The sequence below is a fragment of the Mus caroli genome, unplaced genomic scaffold (genome assembly GCF_978045245.1).
Source record: "Mus caroli unplaced genomic scaffold, Mus_caroli_1 scaffold_8, whole genome shotgun sequence".
Lineage (NCBI taxonomy): Eukaryota > Metazoa > Chordata > Mammalia > Rodentia > Muridae > Mus > Mus caroli.
The window spans coordinates 24,038,787-24,057,345 of NW_028227263.1; the positions used below are offsets into that span (position 1 = coordinate 24,038,787).

The window sequence follows — 18,559 nt, forward strand, 5'->3', positions numbered from 1 at the left end:
CCTCTCCCCACTCTTGCTTGACTTAGCTCACACATACAGACTTCCATCTTAATCTCTACTGGTTCTTTAGTTCTTTGTGGCCCAAGCTGGCCCCCAGTGAAAGCCTTTACAAGAGCCTCTGATGTAGGAAATCTGACCAAGTGTACAAAGAGGTTAGATCCATCCAGTACACTAGCTGTGGGAATGTGGGATGAAGCCTAGACTTCTCTGAGCCTCAGATTCTTCAGTTATAAAATCAGATAATCAAGCTCAGGGCCTCATATGAGGGCCAGGAGCACATAGCGCTTAGCACAGTGCTGGATAACTACTAACTACCAACCACCATGTTGTATTGTTATAGCAGGTGCCACGTGGATCCAGGGATCCAGGGTCAGGCTTGTTCTTTTGCCAGGATTCATTGTCATGGAAACAATCAACTCCAGGAGTTCAGCCCTCTGGTCATCATGGACAGGTCAGCTGTGCCTCGGTTTCTCCTCTGCATTGGTGGATTCATCCCTAGCTATAGGTCCAGGGACTAAGCAGGTACAAGATGCTCACTATATTCCATGCTCAGACATCATGATCACATGGGCTTCCTTGGATTCTCCAGGGTTCTAAACTGGGAGGAGTTTAGATTGGCCAAAATCCACATGCAAGTCACCACATCCTGATACCAGCCCAGAAAGTCTGTATTTGTTTAAATGGCATTTGCATTTTCCGATTGTGATAGACAAATATTGTTGCACAATTACAGCATCTGAAAACACTTAAAAGTAGATGAATTCATGCCATTCATTGTCAAGTGTATTTCTAGTTCCCATCTGTGACTATTAAGCCCTTAAAAATAAGCATTTTACGACATACCCATGTTTACTGTAGACAACTAGAAAACTGGATTGGAGAAATTAAAACCACCTGCTTTCTCTATTTCCAGATACAAGTGTGAATGTTTTGGTTTGTATTCCAAACTTTCCTTTTTCTGTGTTTATATTTTTCTTTACAAATGTATATTGATTCTTTGTGAGCCAAAAATTTAGTGTCAGTAGTTTATGAGTGTTCCTCGAGTTGATGAACGTTCTAAAACCCAGTTCATTTGTTCTTTTGTCGTCCTTGTCTTGTTCTCTAGCCTAGACTGTCCTCAAATTCACGATCTGCCTACCTCATGATGTCTAAAGACTGTGTGAAAAAGTATTTAGATTTTATCCGTTGTTCACACTGTTTCCTTAGAACACATTCACGCCACTGTTAGAATGTATTTGCTAATGTGTAGCCTGCAGTTCCCATATATGAGAATTATGTATCAATATGATTTCTAAGTTGTAGAAATGTATTTACTGTGATAGAATGTCTTGGTATGAAAAACACTAAAAGTTTGCTCAATTTTTCCAAATATTTGCCAGAAAGTTGATAACAATATGTACTGCCACCGTGCGAGGGTTTCTGGCTCGTGAAACTCAGTAAATGTTAGCTACTCTTTATTAATTTGCTCCCTTGCAGTTGTGCAATTGTTTGCTTGTTATTCAGGTTGAAAGTAGTTTATTATTATTTAAATTTGTATTTCTTGTGATTGAACATTTCCCCATGAAGTCAGCACTGCTTTTCATGCTGTGCTATTACATTTCTAATAGATTATTTTTCTTTTCCTTAATGGTGTTTATATTCATGTATTTATTTATCTGTTCATTCGTTTGTGTTCATGTGTGTGCCATGTCACAAGTTCTACCTACCTTTTCCCAAATCAGTATAATATTTTTGAAAGCATGCGTTTATCTTGGCGGGTACATTCGTGGCAAGGCGCACATGTGGAGGTCAGGGGACCATTTGCAGGAGTTGTATCTCTCCTTCCATCATGCGAGTCCCAGGAATCAAATTCCAGTGGCAAGTGACCCTTGCCCACTGAGCCATCTTGCTGACTCCCTTATTGGCTTTTTAACAGCCTTTATAGAATATATATGTAAACTCCTTGTTTTCATATACCCAGAAAAGATTTGCCATGTATTTATGTATTAGTACATTTCTGTGGTCATAACAAAATGTCTCAGGCCAGGTACTTTATAAAGCAAGAGGTTTCCTTAGCTCACATCTCTGCAAATCCAAGAGCGTGGTGCTGATTTCTACTCTGTCTACCATGATGAAAGTCTCATGGTGGATAGTGCTAAGATGGTGGGAACACATAAGGAAGAAACCAAATGGCAAGTCAGAGAGATCAGTGAGTCAGGCTGACTCTGTCACTTTGATCAGTTCTTGTGAAAATGATTCACCTCAGACTGTTAGTCCTGTCCTATGACAGTGTCCCCGATGACCTATCACATCACACCACACGCCACCTCTTTTTAAAAACACAAGCATGATTTTGTTTTGAAGTTACATGTGCATATATGTGTCTGTGTGTAGCTATGTGCACTCGAGAGCAGGTGCTTTCAGAAGGCAGAAGAAGCAGTGCCCTTGGAACTGGAGTTTGAACTACAGGTGGTTGTGAGACTCCTGCCATGGGTGCTGGAAGCCAAATATTGGTCCTCTGCAAGAGCGGTATGCTCTTTTAAGCACTGAGCCATCTCTCTAGCACAAGTTCTACCTCTTACACGTTCCAGCATGTTCTAATAGCATTACATTGAGCTGCTTGGGAGACACGTTCAAATCACATGCTAGTCAGAACAGTTCATGATGGGTTTTTTTACACTTTTTTCTAGGTTACTGACATGAGTAAAGGTGTGTGTGTGTGTATGTGTGTATATATGTGTCTGTATATGTATATGTATGTGCCTGTGTGTCTGTGTATATGTATGCATGCATGTGCATGTATGTATGCATATGCATATATGTATGTGTGTGTGTTTGTGTATGTATGTGTGTGCTTGTATATTTGTGTGGGTGTCTATAGCTCTCTGTGTGTATGTATGTGTGTGTGTGTATGTGTGTGTGTGTATACACCATGTGTCTATATCTCTCTGTGTGTATGAATGTGTGTGTGTGTGTGTGTACACCATGTGTAGATCAGAAGACAATATTGGGTATTGTTCTTCAGGTTCTCTCCATGTTTTGTGTGTGTCCCATCTTGAGGACAGCGTGTTCTACTGACACAGGACTCACTGATTAGGTTAGGCTCACGGTTTTGTCCTCACTTCCCCAGTGCTAGGATTGCAGGCTAAGCCACCTTGCCTAGCGATTTTTTGACATAGGTTTTGGGGTTGAATTCAGGTAATCATGTTGGTGACTGAGCAAGCATGTTGGTGACTGAGCTGTTTCTCCAGTTCCCCATCATTATAGCAGAATCCAACAATCTCCCCTTTGTTGGTATTTTTAGAAATGTTTCCCTCAACTTAAGATGAAATATATTTCCCTATACTTTTCAGAAGCTATTTTGTGGGGTTTTTTTTTGTTGTTGTTATATTACTCAGTTTGGGACTTATATTACAAAAGGTACTGTTTTCTTTTGAATAACCAGCTTATTCAATATAACATATTAAATGATTCCTACTTTCTTCTGGTCCTTAATGCCAGCTTTATAAGAAATATGATGAGTTCTCAGTAGGCATGTGTCTCTTTCTGAGATATCTATTTTGTTTTGTTTTGTTTTTTTTCGAGACAGGGTTTCTCTGTGTAGCCCTGGCTGTCCTGGAACTCACTTTGTAGACCAGGCTGGCCTTAGCCTCAGAAATCCACCTGCCTCTGCCTCCCAAGTGCTGGGATTAAAGGTCACCACTGCCCGGTGAGATATCTGTTCTTTATATGAGCATTTATTCGCTTTCTACCAATGTCACATTACTGAATTGTTGCAATTTGTATTAGGCTTTTACATCTGACAAAGAAAAGCCCTTTTAATAACTTTCTAAACTAAACAACAACAATAACAAAAATCCATTTAATTATTTTGTTTGTATGTTCCTAAAGACCTGAGTTCAATTCCAAGCACCCCACGTGGTGGAAAGACTCAACCCCCAAATTGTGGCACGTGTGTGTGTGTGTGTGAAAGTTTTGGGGCTTGGGATCTTTGGTAGAACACTCACACACCACGCACGAAGGTTAGATCCCAGCAAGGCATGACAATAGGCACAGAGGCATCTATTTGCATGTAACTCTAGCAGACAGGGGGCGGGGGGATCCAGAAGTCAAGGATATCCTTGGGTATGAACTGAGTTGGAGTTTAGCCTTGGCACTATCTCCAAAAGAAAAGAAAAAAGGAGCTGGGCATGGTGGCGCATACCTTTAATCCCAGCACTTGGGAGGCAGAGGCAGGTGGATTTCTGAGTTTGAGACCAGCTTGGTCTACAAAGTGAGTTCCAGGACAGCCAGGGCTATACAGAGAAACCCTGTCTTGAACCCCCCCCCCATAAAAAAAAAGAAAGAAAGAAAAGAAAAGAAAGGAAAAGAAAAGAAAAGAAAAGGAAAACCTATGGGAAATCCTTACAGGAGAAGAGAGTGAACCTCCCTTACTGAGCCTTTGTAAGAGCGCTTAGAGGAAAAAAGAGCCCACACTGTAGGGAATGTTATGTAAATTCACAGAGATGTAAACACAAGTAGGCAATTAACACATGGGAAAAAAAACCCTCCCTCAGAAATGTAAACCAAAGCATGAAAGAGAAAATTTCCACCACAAAACTGGCATAGATGGTCGGTAGGGGGTCGGGATGATGCTGGCTTCCAGTATTCTGTGTTGGGGAAAACAATACACTAGAATGGCTGGGATTGCCCAACCCTCCCCAGTGCCAGCTTGGCACAGCAGATTGAGAACCTCAAACATATTCATGCTCTAATAAAGGATATAATGATAGATGTGTCCAAACATTAATCTTGAAGTATATTTATTTATAACTGCAGTACACTGAAAACAACTTGTCAAATAGTAGGGCATTGTTTAAACGGATCCTGGCACACTCAAATGCTGAAATGTGACACTGCCACTGAAAACTGTGGGGCAGAATTATTTGACCTGGGAAAATATTGATCATGTGTTGTTAAATCAGTGATTCTCAGTACATGAGAATTCCCTGCGGGACCTTTTGATGCCCAAGGTCCAGGGCCAAAGATTCTTTTTTTTTTTTTTTTTTTTTTGGTTTGATCTGGGATCTAGGTGCTTGAATCTTTTCAAGTTAAATTAAAATTTGACTTGGAGTCAATTATAGATCCATATGCATTTGTATGAAATGATATGAGCTGTCTTAGTTTCTTTTCTCATAGCCCTGGTAAAAGGCTCACAGTTCCAGATCCCCGGGAATCATGGCAGATGAGCTGAGGTGGCTGGCCACATTGTATCCAGTCAGGCAGCAGGGTGAGATGGAGGCTGTGTTCACCCAGATCCTTTGCTCCTTTTCACTCAGTCCAACACTCCTGCCCATAGAAGGACGCCACCCACGTTTAGGGAGGGTCTTCCCACCTCAGTTAACTAATAAGATTACCTCTCACAGCTGTGCCTGAAGACTCGTCACCTGGGTGATTCCAGGTCCTGTCAAAATGACAGTCAACACTAAGCATTGCACACACACATTCCAGTTTACACCCCCCCCCCATCCCGCCCATGGTAACATCTTGCAAAGCTGTAATGCAATGTCACAAACAAGATATTGGCTTGGGCTCAGTCATGATGAGAAACACTAGCACCATGAAGAAGATTCCTTGTGTTATCCTTACAGCATCTTTTCCATCTCATGTCAGTGCCACAACTCCTGTCATTTACCCTAGGGGACCGCCAATTTGTTCTCACGAATCATTCACATGAACTTGAAATGTACTGAGCTATGTATGCTCTGCTGACCTCTGTAGGGCTTTTGCTCTGTTTACCTGTGCTGAAGACGGGACACAGGTCCTCAGGTATACTAGGCAGGTTCTCTACTTCTGAGCTCCACTCTCATCTCTCAGAGAGGATAGTTTCTGTCCTGTCTTCCACTTAGGTGACACTCTCCTCTGACCTTCCAGCTGCTGAGCTCATCATTTCAGTTGCTATATATGTTTCTTAGTTGCAATATGGTCTCCGTCAGGGTTACTATTGCTGTGATGAAACATTGTAACCAAAAGCAAGTTGGGGAGGAAAAAGGTTGTTTGGTTTACAAACTCAATCACAGTCCATTGAGGAAAGCTCTGACAAGAACTCATACTCTGTAGGAAGGTGGAGGCAGGAGCTCATGCAGAGGCTGTGGAGGAGCGTGCTCAGCTTGCTTCCTTATAGAATCCTCGACCACCAGCCCAGGGGTGGCCCTACCCACAATGGGTTAGGCATTCCCCATCAATTACTAACTAAGGAAATACCTTACAGGCTTGCCTACAGCCAGATCTTACAGAGGTATTTTCTCAGTTGAGGTTCCTTCCCCTCAGTTGACTTTAGCTTGTGCCAAGTTGACATAAAACTAGCTAGCACAAACATGACCCTGTAGGTACCCTTTGTGTCTTTTAGTTCCTTGGCAAGAATTTTTATCCCTTTGTTTCAAGTATGCATGTAATTAATTATTCAAACGCTTTTATTGTAGCTGCTTTAAAATATCAGAAAATTTTGACATCTTATCAATCTATTGATTATCCTTTTGAGACACTCTTGGTTATGGACTAAGAATGAATTTGACTATAGTCACATTTTCACATACTATATTATGAGGCTCTGAGTCTTAATTTTTTTTTTGAGACAGGGCCTCATTATGTTGCTCATGCTGGCTTCAAATTTATAATCTGCCTGCCTGGGTCTCTGAATGCTGGGATTGCATGTGGGCACCACCATGCCCAGTTGGGACTGCAGGTGGGTACTGCCATGCCCAGCTGAACCTTACCTAAACTCTCTGTTTTATTGAAAGTGATCCATGGGGCAGAAGGTATGCACTTCCTTGCCTTTGCCAGGTCAGGGCATGAATCCATGTAGAAGTTCTGATGTGGACCCTAGTGATGCAGAGGGAGGCTGAGGAGGCTCCTGCTGCTGCTGCTTGTTCAGACGGATGAGGGAATGTGAGCTCTGGCTCTCCACACAGTCTCTGCTGAGCAGCAGCCAGTGATTTTGATACCAGCAAGCAACGATAAAATCACTTTCTTTCAGTAGAAGTCTTTGGGTGATGGTGGTGGTCTTGCTTTATCCCCGGGGCTTCTCTGGGGTGGGATGGGTTAGTCTACAGCCTTTTGCTGGAATAAATCAGTTGTTATTTGTTTCCTATATTCTATGCCACTATTTCCTTTTTTTCTCTATCTAGAGTAACAAACTTTTGATGGTGGTCCCTTTGGTCTATGCCAACCCACATTCATAGGATTCAGGTTCTTCAGCCTCTAGTGTGGTCAAATGACGCAAAAGAAAACCCAGGTGTGCTACACCGGCGTTCTGTGCACTGAGCCTGGCTGCTCTTCTTCTCTCAACAGAGATTTATAACCTGCATGGTTGTGCTGCTTACTTTCTGGCACCTTGACTTAAATCAGAGCTACCCCGGAAAAGCAAACCTCAATTGAGGAATCGCCTTCATCGGGTTGGACTGTGGGTCCATCTTCCTGACTGCTGATTGATTTGGAAGGGCCTAGCCCTGGGCAAGTGGCCTTGGATTAACTAAGAAAGCAAGCTGGGATAGCCATGGAACATGCCTGTAAGGAACACTCTCTGTGATGTTTGCCTCAATCCTGCTTTGGCTTCTCTTGATGATGAACTGTAGCCTGTAAGCCACATTAACTTCCCAAGTTGCTTTTGGTCATGGTGTTTATCACAGCAACAGAAAGCAAACAAGATCAGTATTATACACAATGTCTTAAAGTTTGAATGTGTGCCTAGTGGAAGGAATACAGAGAATTTCTACTCTACTTTTCTGAAAGTAAAAGTTATCAGAATGTTTTTAAAGGCTTACCAAGTGGACACACACACACACATATATACACACACACACGCACATATATATATATGTGTGTATTATTATATATAAATAATATAATATAATATAGTGTACATATATGTATATATAATTATATTTATAAATAAGCATATATTGCATCTATTATAGATAATGTGTTAATATAATATATAATATAATATATTATATATTATTATATATTTATATAATAAATAAATTATATAATTATTATATATATAATATATATAATATATTTCACACACACACATATATATATATATATATATATATATTAAGAATTAAGAATCACTGGGGTGTAGGCTTATGTGTTTGTTAATCTTGACTGCCAACTTGTTGGGATTTAGAATCACAATGGAAACAAGTCTCTGGGTAAGACTGTGAAATTAGGTTAAGTTAACCAAGATGGATGGTCATCCTAAATATGGATGGTAGCATGTCATGGACTGGTGTCCTAGACTGAATAAAAAGGGGAAAAGAAGCTGAGCCCAAGCATTCATTGCTCTCTGCTTCATGACTGGACGCAATGGAACAGGCTGCCTCCGGCTCCTGCAGTGCATTCCCCACCATGATGGACTGTGTTCCTTGGAACTGTGAGCCACAGTAAAGCCTCCCTTCAAAGTATAAGTTGTTCCAGTTAGTTATTTTGCTAGACCAATGAGACAAACAGTTAATATAGCATATAACCATTTATTATAAGTTATTACCATGGAATAGTTAAGTCTCAGGCGAAGTCGGGAGGTAGTGGAAAATTCCCTGTATGCCCTCCCCAGAATTCCCTCTCTGCCCCTGTGACATCTCACAGTCTGTTATAACACTGTTAACCCAAATGCAGACACTTAAGTTACATCTGCTTGTGTTATAGGCAAAATTTTTCCCCTCCGGTAACAACAAAACATTTTTACTAATTTGACTCCTAGTTTAATTGTGCTCATGAATTCTCTCTTTTTTTCTTATTTTTGGCTTCACAGCTCCACTCACATTATAAGCACCCTCTACAGGACAGACACTAGAAGGCAGGAACATTGAGAAGTCTTTTACTGTCCCTGAAATTCATTAGCACGACCTTCATTGAATGCTTCCGTGGAGGCCGAATCCTTGTGCAGGGCTGCATGGGATGGGATGTGAATTTCTGTGTGTTCTGATGTTTTGACCTCTTAGAAACCTGGCTCCGGAGTCCCTCTCAGGGGGCGTCAGGTTCTTAGAGACAGAAAAGCACAGCTGCAAGAGCATCTTTGACTTGCAAACCATCTAACCCAGAACCACACTCTTCCCTCTGGCCTGACCCTAGGATGCAAAATTCCTTTGCCTTAAACATCCCAGGGCCAAACAACTGGCATGTAGCACCCATTCTTTTGAGACTACTGAAATTATCCAACCCAGTCTACCCTACTACGGGCTGGCAACATTTGTGGCACTTTGGAGACCCCAAAGGTCTGTAGAGTGAGTTCTTTGGAGGCAGACCCTGAAAAGTGGACTTTTGTGCCAGTTATTTATTGGGAAGTTAATGAGTAGGAGGTGGGAAATGATACAGGGAAGAGAAGGGAGTAGATAAAGGATGCCAACTTGTAAGTGTGAAATAGAATCAGAAGGATACAGTGTATACAGCCATGCATGATGTCACAATGCTCAGTCACTGGACTGCTTACAAACAGTGGTCCTTTAAGACTGTATTGCTTAGCAATATTGTAGCATCTTAAATGTGTAGGTGCTTTCTGCAAAGCTCAAAATGGTGAGGCTGACTACTGATATAAGCCATCTTATGGCTTTTTATATTCCATCTTTATCTTTGTATGCATGATAGAATCTATCATCTACTATTACCGGCCTATATATAAAAAATATGAGAGATGGGCACAGACATATTTATTTGTATTAAAGAGTTGGCTCATATGAGATGATTCTGGAGGCTGGCAAGCCCACTACCTGTGGAGCAGCCTAGTAAGATGATAAGCTGGGGCAGGAAGCAGGCAATCCTGAGGCAGCTGTTCTTCCTAGGGAGACCCCAGGTTTGGCCTTTAGTGGGCTGAAGCTCCCTCGAGCTGAAGAGAGCAGTCTCCTTTCATTAAGTCAGTGGCTTGTAGATGTGATCTGCATCCATCCATGCCTTCATGACCACACCCAGGTTAGTGTTTGATTGAACAACTGGGTGCTACAGCCTAGCCCAGGAGACACATAAAATTAACTGGCACAGCTGTCAAAATAGTAACCACTGTGGGCCCCTGGGCTTCAATGCTGTGGGAGCCTTGGACACACATTGGGATGATCCACCCATATGAGGTTAGGGAAGTGGCATAGAATACATTTATCCTTCTTAGCCTTTGTTTCAGAAGTAGGGATAAGAGGTGGGCTAGAAAAGCAACTTAAAATGCTAGGGGAACCTCCTCAACTAAATAAAGCAAGTGCTGGTAGTTAGAAGTTGGGAGACAAGTGTCCAGAGCAACTGGGGTGAGAGACAGGCAGAGATTTTGCTATAGGAAGCCTCTGTGAATGAAGGGCAGAGAAAGGAGCAGAAAGACATACAGACATACAGGGCAGCAAGACATCCAAGGCAGTGTAGGTCATGTGAGGGTTTAGGTCTCTGTATTGAGTACAGTAGAAAGGCACTGCAGTTATTTTTTTTTCCAAGACAGGGTTTCTCTGTATAGCCCTGGCTGTCCTGGAACTCACTCTGTAACTCAGGCTGGCTTTGAACTCAGAAATCCACCTGCCTCTGCCTCCCATGTGCTGGGATTAAAGGTGTACACTATCACCACCCAGCCCACTGCAGTCATTTTTAAATGCACAAATAAGATGGATACTAGAACCCCAGCATGGGTACCAAACTCCCAGGGTTGTTCATTCCCCTTATATAAAATGGTGTGACATTTGCATATAACCTACAGACATTCTTCTGTATACTTAGCCACTCCATGATGCTTACAATATTACAGTGTAAATGGCTGTTTAGGGACCAGTGACAAGAAACTGAACTTGTCATGGATTCATACGCTATCTTAGCTTTCCATTCAAAATTGTATGGGTTTCCAGATTCAGAGACTGAGGGTCCAAAGGCCACGGCGATCAGCAGCGCTTAAGAAAGTGTTGGGCCAGGCCAGAGGGCTATGGGGACACTTATAAGAGGATGGTTAATTCAAGTTGCAGATGGCACTGTTGGGGAAAACAGAGGCAAAACAGAGACTGGGGATGTTCAGGGCCCTAAAGCAACACATCTTGGTGTTGACCTGGTGTGGTGATTTGAATATGTTTGGCCCAGGGCATAGCACTATTAGGAGATGTGGCCTTGTTGGGTTAGGTGTGGCCTTGTTGGAGGAACTGTGCCACTGTGGGGGGCAGACTTTGAGACCCTCCTCTTAGCTGCCTGGAAACCAGTCTCTCTTCCTGGAAACCAGTCTCTCTTCCTGGAAACCAGTCTCTCTTCCTGGTTACCTTTGGATTAAGATGTAGAACTCTAGGCTCGGCCAGCACCGTGTCTGCCTGCATGCTGTCATGTTTCCTGCCAGGAAAATAATAGGACTCAACCTCCGAACCTGTGAGCTAGCCCCAATTAAATGTCGTTTCTAAGAGTTGCCTTGGGAGCCGGGCGTGGTGGCGCACGCCTTTAATCCCAGTACTTGGGAGGCAGAGGCAGGTGGATTTCTGAGTTCGAGGCCAGCCTGGTCTACAGAGTGAGTTCCAGGACAGCCAGGGCTATACAGAGAAACCCTGTCTCGAAAAAAAAAAAAAAACAAAAAACAAACAAACAAACAAAAAGAGTTGCCTTGGTCATGTTATCTCTTCACAGCAATGGAAACCCTAACTGAGACACAGGCATATGGGCAGCAGAGCACCCAGTCAGGTATGGTGGGGTATGTATGTAACCCCAGTGCTGAGGTATGGAGACAAGTGGATCCTGAGGATTTTCTGAGCAGAGTCTGGCCAAAGGCTCAGAGAGACGCTGTCTGAAAAAATAAGGTAGAGAGTGATTGAGAGAGATAACAAGCATTGAGTTCAAGTCTCTGCATATATACACATGGGCTTTTTTTCTACACACACACACACACACACACACACACACACACACACACACACCACACTACACACACACACACATGATTAAAAATAAGTCTTTAAAAACCCCTCATTTTTAAGTTTCTGGTGCTCTGGCGTGGACCAGAAAGCCCGGGAAGTTGCCTACAGCCAGTCTGACCGTGAGGGTGACCTCACAGTGACTTTGGCTGATCTGTTTCCACATACTGGGATGCTTATTGCATAACCAGAAACCTCCTGTTGAAAATACAGCTGGAAGATGTAGTCAGTGGAGGGTAACGGTGGAAAACACTCGGACCTCTCAGTACCACAGTGAGACCTGGAGAGCAGGGGACTAAGACGTCACACTCCTGACGCCTGTCACCTTGAAACCGATGCTTTTAACCCTCAGGACTTCGTTGTCCCAAACATAGGATGTTTTTAAAGTTCCCACCTGCTTTTTGTGTTATATGTTGTTTTGTCCACTGAGTGAGACAAAGGATAGATTTGCCCGGTGGGGGAGGGGAGAGGAGGTGATCGGAAGAGGAAGGTCACATTAGGACTTGGCTCATTGTTCTTGCTTTTAGGAAGGCAGGTGTGGTGGGACAGCACCAGGTGGGTTCAGTGGCATTTTATGAAGACAGATTTTTTGCACCGATTCTTTCTCCCCAAACCCCAATTCTGAGAGAATCTGTCTCTGGCCCAGATGCAGAACCAGTAGACAGGACTAGATCATTATGACCAGATCATACACATGACAGGGAAGCCTACTAGGCTCCCTTTGCCACTGACATGCCAGAGCCCAGGCTGCATATTGGGTGTCTTTCAGGATGTACAGTTATTATCAACCTAAAAGCTCAGGATAGAGAAGGAGGTGTTGTACTTGACTCCTGGTGATGAACACCATGTGGCATTCATGTCCCAATCTGTACTACAATTGGCCTGCGTGGTAGGCAGAATAACAGCACCCCCAACATATCTAGATCCTAATCCCTTGGATTTAGAAGCCTGTCATACTACATGTAAGAATGAAGGCTGTAGAGGGGACACAATCAATGGCTCTTGAGAGGGAGAATTACCCTGGATTATCCATGTGGATCCAACACAGCCACAAGTGTCCTCAGTGAGGAAGAGGGAGGAAGAAAATTTAGAATTCAATAGAACCCAAGGGATGGCGTCATTGGAAAGGTCAACCAGGGGCTGGGGAGGGTGGCTCAGTGGTTAAGAGCACTTGCTGCTCTTCCAGAGGACCAGAGTTCAATTCATAGCAGCCACATTAGACATCTCACAACTGTCTGTAACTCCAGGGCATCCCATGCCTCTAGCCTCTGTGGGCACCTGGACGCATGAACACAGACATATGCTCATGCAGACACGTGTCATCCTCTCCCAGACCCTGGGCTTTTAATCAACGCCCCTGGGCTAGGTGAGTCAGCACTGTTTCAAAACCCCCATTACGATCGGATCAGCATTCCAGCCTTCCCTGTGCCTACTCAGAGAGGAGTCAATTGGTCACCCTCCGTCACCGCCGCTGACTGTGTCCTGCCGGTGGGTGTCTGCCTACGAGTGTTCTCTGACTGGACTCTTTTGCTCCCCACCTAGTGAATTATGCCTTTACATCAGTTCAAGATTCATCTCAGTCGTCCCCGTGGCACACGTTCTTGAGGTCTCAGGTCAGAAGAGGCACCTACTGTAGTCATCGGCAGAAACCAAAATCCTGACATTGATTGGTGTGTGTTGTACTCAGTCAGCTTCCGGCTGGTCTGCCTCCCGATTCAGGTGGAGATGGAAGCCACCCACACGCAGCACTGCTGCCTCAGAACTCCTTGAATCTGCTTGAGATGAAGAACTTGGGAGCAAACAATACCCTCAAAAACTATAAACCAGGGCTGTGAAAAAAAAGTACTTGCTGTGTAAACAGGAGGACCCAAATGCAGGCCTTAGAACCCGTCTGAAAACGGTATACGTGGAGCTGCACGCTTGCAGTCCCAGGGTTGGGGGATGGAGACAGGTGCCCTGTTCATTGGCCAGAGAATTCTAGCCCTATGAGTTCCATCATCCAATGAGAGACCTTGTTCCAAAAAAAGCAACATAAATAGTTCCTGAAGAAAGACACCTATGGTTGACCTCTGGATTTAAGATGCATATACAAATATGTACATATATACTCCCATACATGTGAAACCACACAGACAGACAGACAGACAGACAGACAGACACACACACACACACACAAACCAGCCCAACAACCCAGGTGTCTTCCTTTCATTCTCCCTCTTTGAGACCTCTCTCTAGGCATTAAACTTTGAGTCATTTTTTAACACACACACACACACACACACACACACACACACACACACACTTTTTTTATTTTGGTTTTTTGAGACAGGGTTTCTCTGTATAGCCCTGGCTGTCCTAGAACTCACTCTGTAGACCAGGCTGGCCTCGAACTCAGAAATCTGCCTGCCTCTGCCTCCTGAGTGCTGGGATTAAAGGCATGCGCCACCATGCCTGGCACCTTTTTTCTTGATTATAACAGTAACACACCATTGTCAAGTATTTGTGTGTGGGGGGGGGGGCAGAGAAATCAATTCAAATGAAAGCATTTGTAAACTGACACCCATTGCTAGCCAGTCTTTAGTTCTGATTGTGCCCCCAGCACTGGACTACACTCTGTGTTTGGTGATTCCACCATTAATCCCATGTACAGAGGAAAAAACTGAGTAAGGCTCAGAGGCTAGACAGCAAAGCCTAGTGCATATGCTTGAATTCTTTTGTGTCTAAACCTAAAGTCATTACTAGGCATTGAGGATGTAATTGTGAGCCTGTGTCCCTTGCTCACCACTGGAAGAAGCCAATGACTCAAGGATAAACTATTCAGGAAAGAAAAAAGATGTACTTAATAATCTAGCAAGCTGAAGAAGATGGCAGCCATCACCAGCAAATGCCATCGTATCTAGGGGTGCAGATGCAAGGACTATAAAGGGTGCTGGGGGGGGGGTGAATTATTCATAAGCAGACACCAGGGTTGTTAAAAGTTTGGCTGGGCTGATTTTCTGACCAGGGCAGCTGTTATCCATAGGTCACCGAGTATTCTTCACTCTATAAATCTGAAGGAAAGTTAGTGATCAAAGCTGTGATGCTGGCACACACCTATGGTCCCAGGACTGTGAAGGCTAAGACAGGAGGATCAGGAGGTCATGGGTAGCCTGGGCTATGTAATGAGAACTTGTCTTAAAAAATGGTTTTAAAGTCACTGGTTAGGAAGTCTTGAACTAAGAATTACAGTTTTATTGTTGTGTTCCTAGGGACAGTTACTTATTGGATACAACATATTGTTGTGTTCCTAGGGACAGTTACTTATTGGATACAACAGTCCTGTTTGCCCTGAGAGTAGGGAAAGGCAGCAAATGAGAGGCTACCTCCTTCCAGAGGAGGGGGGTGGGGGGAAGAACTGATGGAGAAAGCTTCTAACCCATAGGTGACTTCATTCAGAGGAGTCTTTTCCAGAAAAGCTGGTGGGAAGCCAACCAACCATCACACAGATCTGTGGCCTCCATAATCAGTGATTTTCAAAATCAACCGAAAGCAACAGGAGATGAAGCATGTGACATAGATCACACTTCTTATTCCTGAGCTGCTTCTGAGCGGGCCTGTCCTTAACTGCTATCACCTCTCAGCATCCATGGCACGTGGCTCACAGCCACCAGTAACTCCAGCTTCAGGGGGCCTTATGACTCTGTGGGCACTTTCACTCATGTGCACATACCTATACCACACCTACACATCCACAAGCCCACCTGCCCACCCCTAACAACCTTTGTGCTCTCATGTGCACACACCACACACATACACAAAACACTACACTCATGTCCATGCTCCCATATGCACACACGCACGCACACACACACACACACAAAACACTACACTCATGTGCATGTTCCCATATGCACACACATGCACACACACACACACACACACACACACACACACACACACACACACTGCACTTTTGTGCACAAGCCTATGTTTACACACCACACACATTGCTGGACTCATGTCCATGTCCCTCCCCACTTGTGCACACACACACATACACAAACATACACAAACCCATACATACACATCACCCCTCTTGTGTACATGTTCATGTGTCCACATGCATTGCTGCACTCATGGCCAGGTATACACACCCACACTGATGCACACATGTGCACATGCCCACCTGCACATATGCATGCCTCTACATGACTTAAAAAAATAAAACTAAACCTTTAAACAGAGAAAGACTTAAAAGAAAGAGTTACACAACAGAATGCTGACTGAGGCCTCCAGGGGCCAGCTAGGTTTCCAGAGATGACGGGGATCCTGGAGCAGAGTGACCTTGCCCCTAGCTGGCAGCTTAGCTTTTAATCACTTTGTTATTTTGTCATCCTAAAGTCTGAATTTTTATGCCATCAAATCTCTACCAAGTTTTCCTCATGGAATCTGGGCTTCTTGCAGGCCGTTGACAGGCACGTGAACTCCTCTTCCTGAAGCTGGGCACAGTGGCACACACCTACCATCATAACTCCTCCAGAGGCTGAGGCAGGAGGATCACTGGAGCTCAGGAGTTCACGAAAAAAGGGGAGACAGGAAAGTAGGAGAGAGACAAGCTAGGAAGAAGAGTGGCTCCGTGGGAGAGGGGATCCCCAGAGGTAAGAGTGGTGAAATGATAAATATATCATACATCTATGAAAATGTCATAAGCAAACTCATTCTGTATAGATATCACATGCTAATAAAGACAGGAAGGCTTCTTTCCAGTTCTAATTTCTTTTCAGCGTATATGTATACATGTTCGCATGTGCATGGACCTTTGTGTTTGTGGATAATCATCACAGGGAGGTCCCAGGTTGATGCTGGGAACCATCCAACATCTTCTTCCATCTTATTCAGTGAGGCAGGGCCTCTCAATCTAACACTGAGTTTGTTGATATGGCTAGTCTTGATTGAGAGCTTGCCCTGGGTATACCAGTTCTGCCTTCTGAGTTGGGGTTATAGGCAAGCCGCCATGTCCACCTGGCATGTATATAGGCAAGCCTCCATGTCCACCTGGCATGTACATAGGCAAGCCGCCATGTCCACCTGGCATGTATATAGGCAAACTGCAGTGTCCACCTGGCATGTATATAGGCAAGCCGTCATGTTCACCTGGCATGTATATAGGCAAGCCGCCATGTCCACCTGGCATGTATATAGGCAAGCTGCCATGTCCACCTGGCATGTATATAGGCAAGCCGCCATGTCCACCTGGCATGTATATAGGCTCTGGGGACCCAAACTCGGATCCTAACTGGTGCATAGCAAGCACAAGAATTATCCTTAGCACGATGGTTCCTGATCGTTGAAAACTCCACAGACTCTAGATTCACTCATGAGGCCAGCTGCTGGGTGCCTGTGAGGATTCTCTAGGTTAAGGTTAGCCTCTGAGAAGATTCTGGGGGAATGGTCTCCATAGTGTTTTATTTTCTCCTACAATACATTCGGACCACAGCTTCCGAACCCCTGTACTCCTCTCATTTCTCTCCCCCAGTCTCTCCTCCCTCCCCTCTTCCCAGCACCTCTACCTCCCCAGATCCACTGCTCCTCCATTTCCCTTCAGAAAAGAGCAGGCCTCCCAAGGACATCAACCAAGCATAGCATAATACAGAACAACAGGACCAGGCACAAACCCTCATATTACGGCTGGAAGAGGCAACGCAGTAGGAAGAAAAGGGTCCCATGAGCAGGCAAAAGAATCAGAGACACCCCCACTTTCTCTGTTAGGATCCCCACAAAATCCCCAAGCTAAACAACCACAGCATGTATGCAGAGGACCTAGAACAGAGCCAATGCAGGCTTTGTGACTGCCACTTCAGTCTGTGAGCCCCTAATGTGAATTGGTGTGGGAGGACCCTTCTTAACCACGGGGACACCATTCTTAGAACAGGACATCTTGGGGTGAAAATGAGCTAAGTACAAGGATTCATTCATTCCTTCTCTGCTTCCTGACTGTGGACCCGATGTGACCAGCTTCTCAAGTTCCTGCCACGGTGATGTCCCCGAGGTGAGGGACTGAACCTTGAACTCTGAGTCAAAATCAACCATTTCTCCCATAGCTGCTCTTGTCAGGGTGGGGAAGGTGACAGGAAATGGAACTAAGACAGCCAGTTTCACCACTCCTGCTCTTCAGTATTTCATTATTAGACTGATTATGATAACACATTGACTATTAGATCTGTAGTAGTTATAATGGAGAGAAGAAGGATCTAGGTGGAAAACACACAGTAAGGGATTTTAGAAGTGGTTAGAAAGAAGAGATTTTATGTTCATCATCACATACACAGAAATATATATATACATATATTACACACACATGCGCATATACACACTTGCATGCACATACACATGTACTTGAGTGTGTTCGCACACACACATATATACATACACATTTTCATGCATGAGTTTATTGACTAGTCCTTGCAATAAATAGCTTGCTTTTAAGATTCTCCCATTTATTTCTTTCCCTTTCTCAGTGTCTATTCATACTTTTGTTTTTCTCTTTTTGCTTACTGGTATTGTGTGTGTCTGTGGCCTTATATGCACATGTATGTGTGGGTATGAATGCCAGTGCATGCCTAGGCCTTGGAGCAGAATGAACTTCCAGTGTCCTGTGCTCTCAATCTTTCTCCACCTTGTCCTCTTTAAAAAAAAAATCACTTACTCAT

At 44.0% G+C, this 18,559-nt stretch overlaps 1 long non-coding RNA gene across 1 annotated transcript in view; it reads left to right on the plus strand.

Annotated features, from left to right (window-relative positions):
• The first annotated feature begins 11,269 nt into the window (after nucleotides 1-11,269).
• The window catches only part of LOC110299121 (uncharacterized), a 52,847-nt gene continuing 45,557 nt past the window's right edge, over nucleotides 11,270-18,559 (plus strand). Inside the window, exons 1-2 of the long non-coding RNA XR_002378432.2 lie at nucleotides 11,270-11,334; nucleotides 16,314-16,507. This is a non-coding gene — a long non-coding RNA (uncharacterized LOC110299121). The remainder of the gene's footprint in view (nucleotides 11,335-16,313; nucleotides 16,508-18,559) is intronic.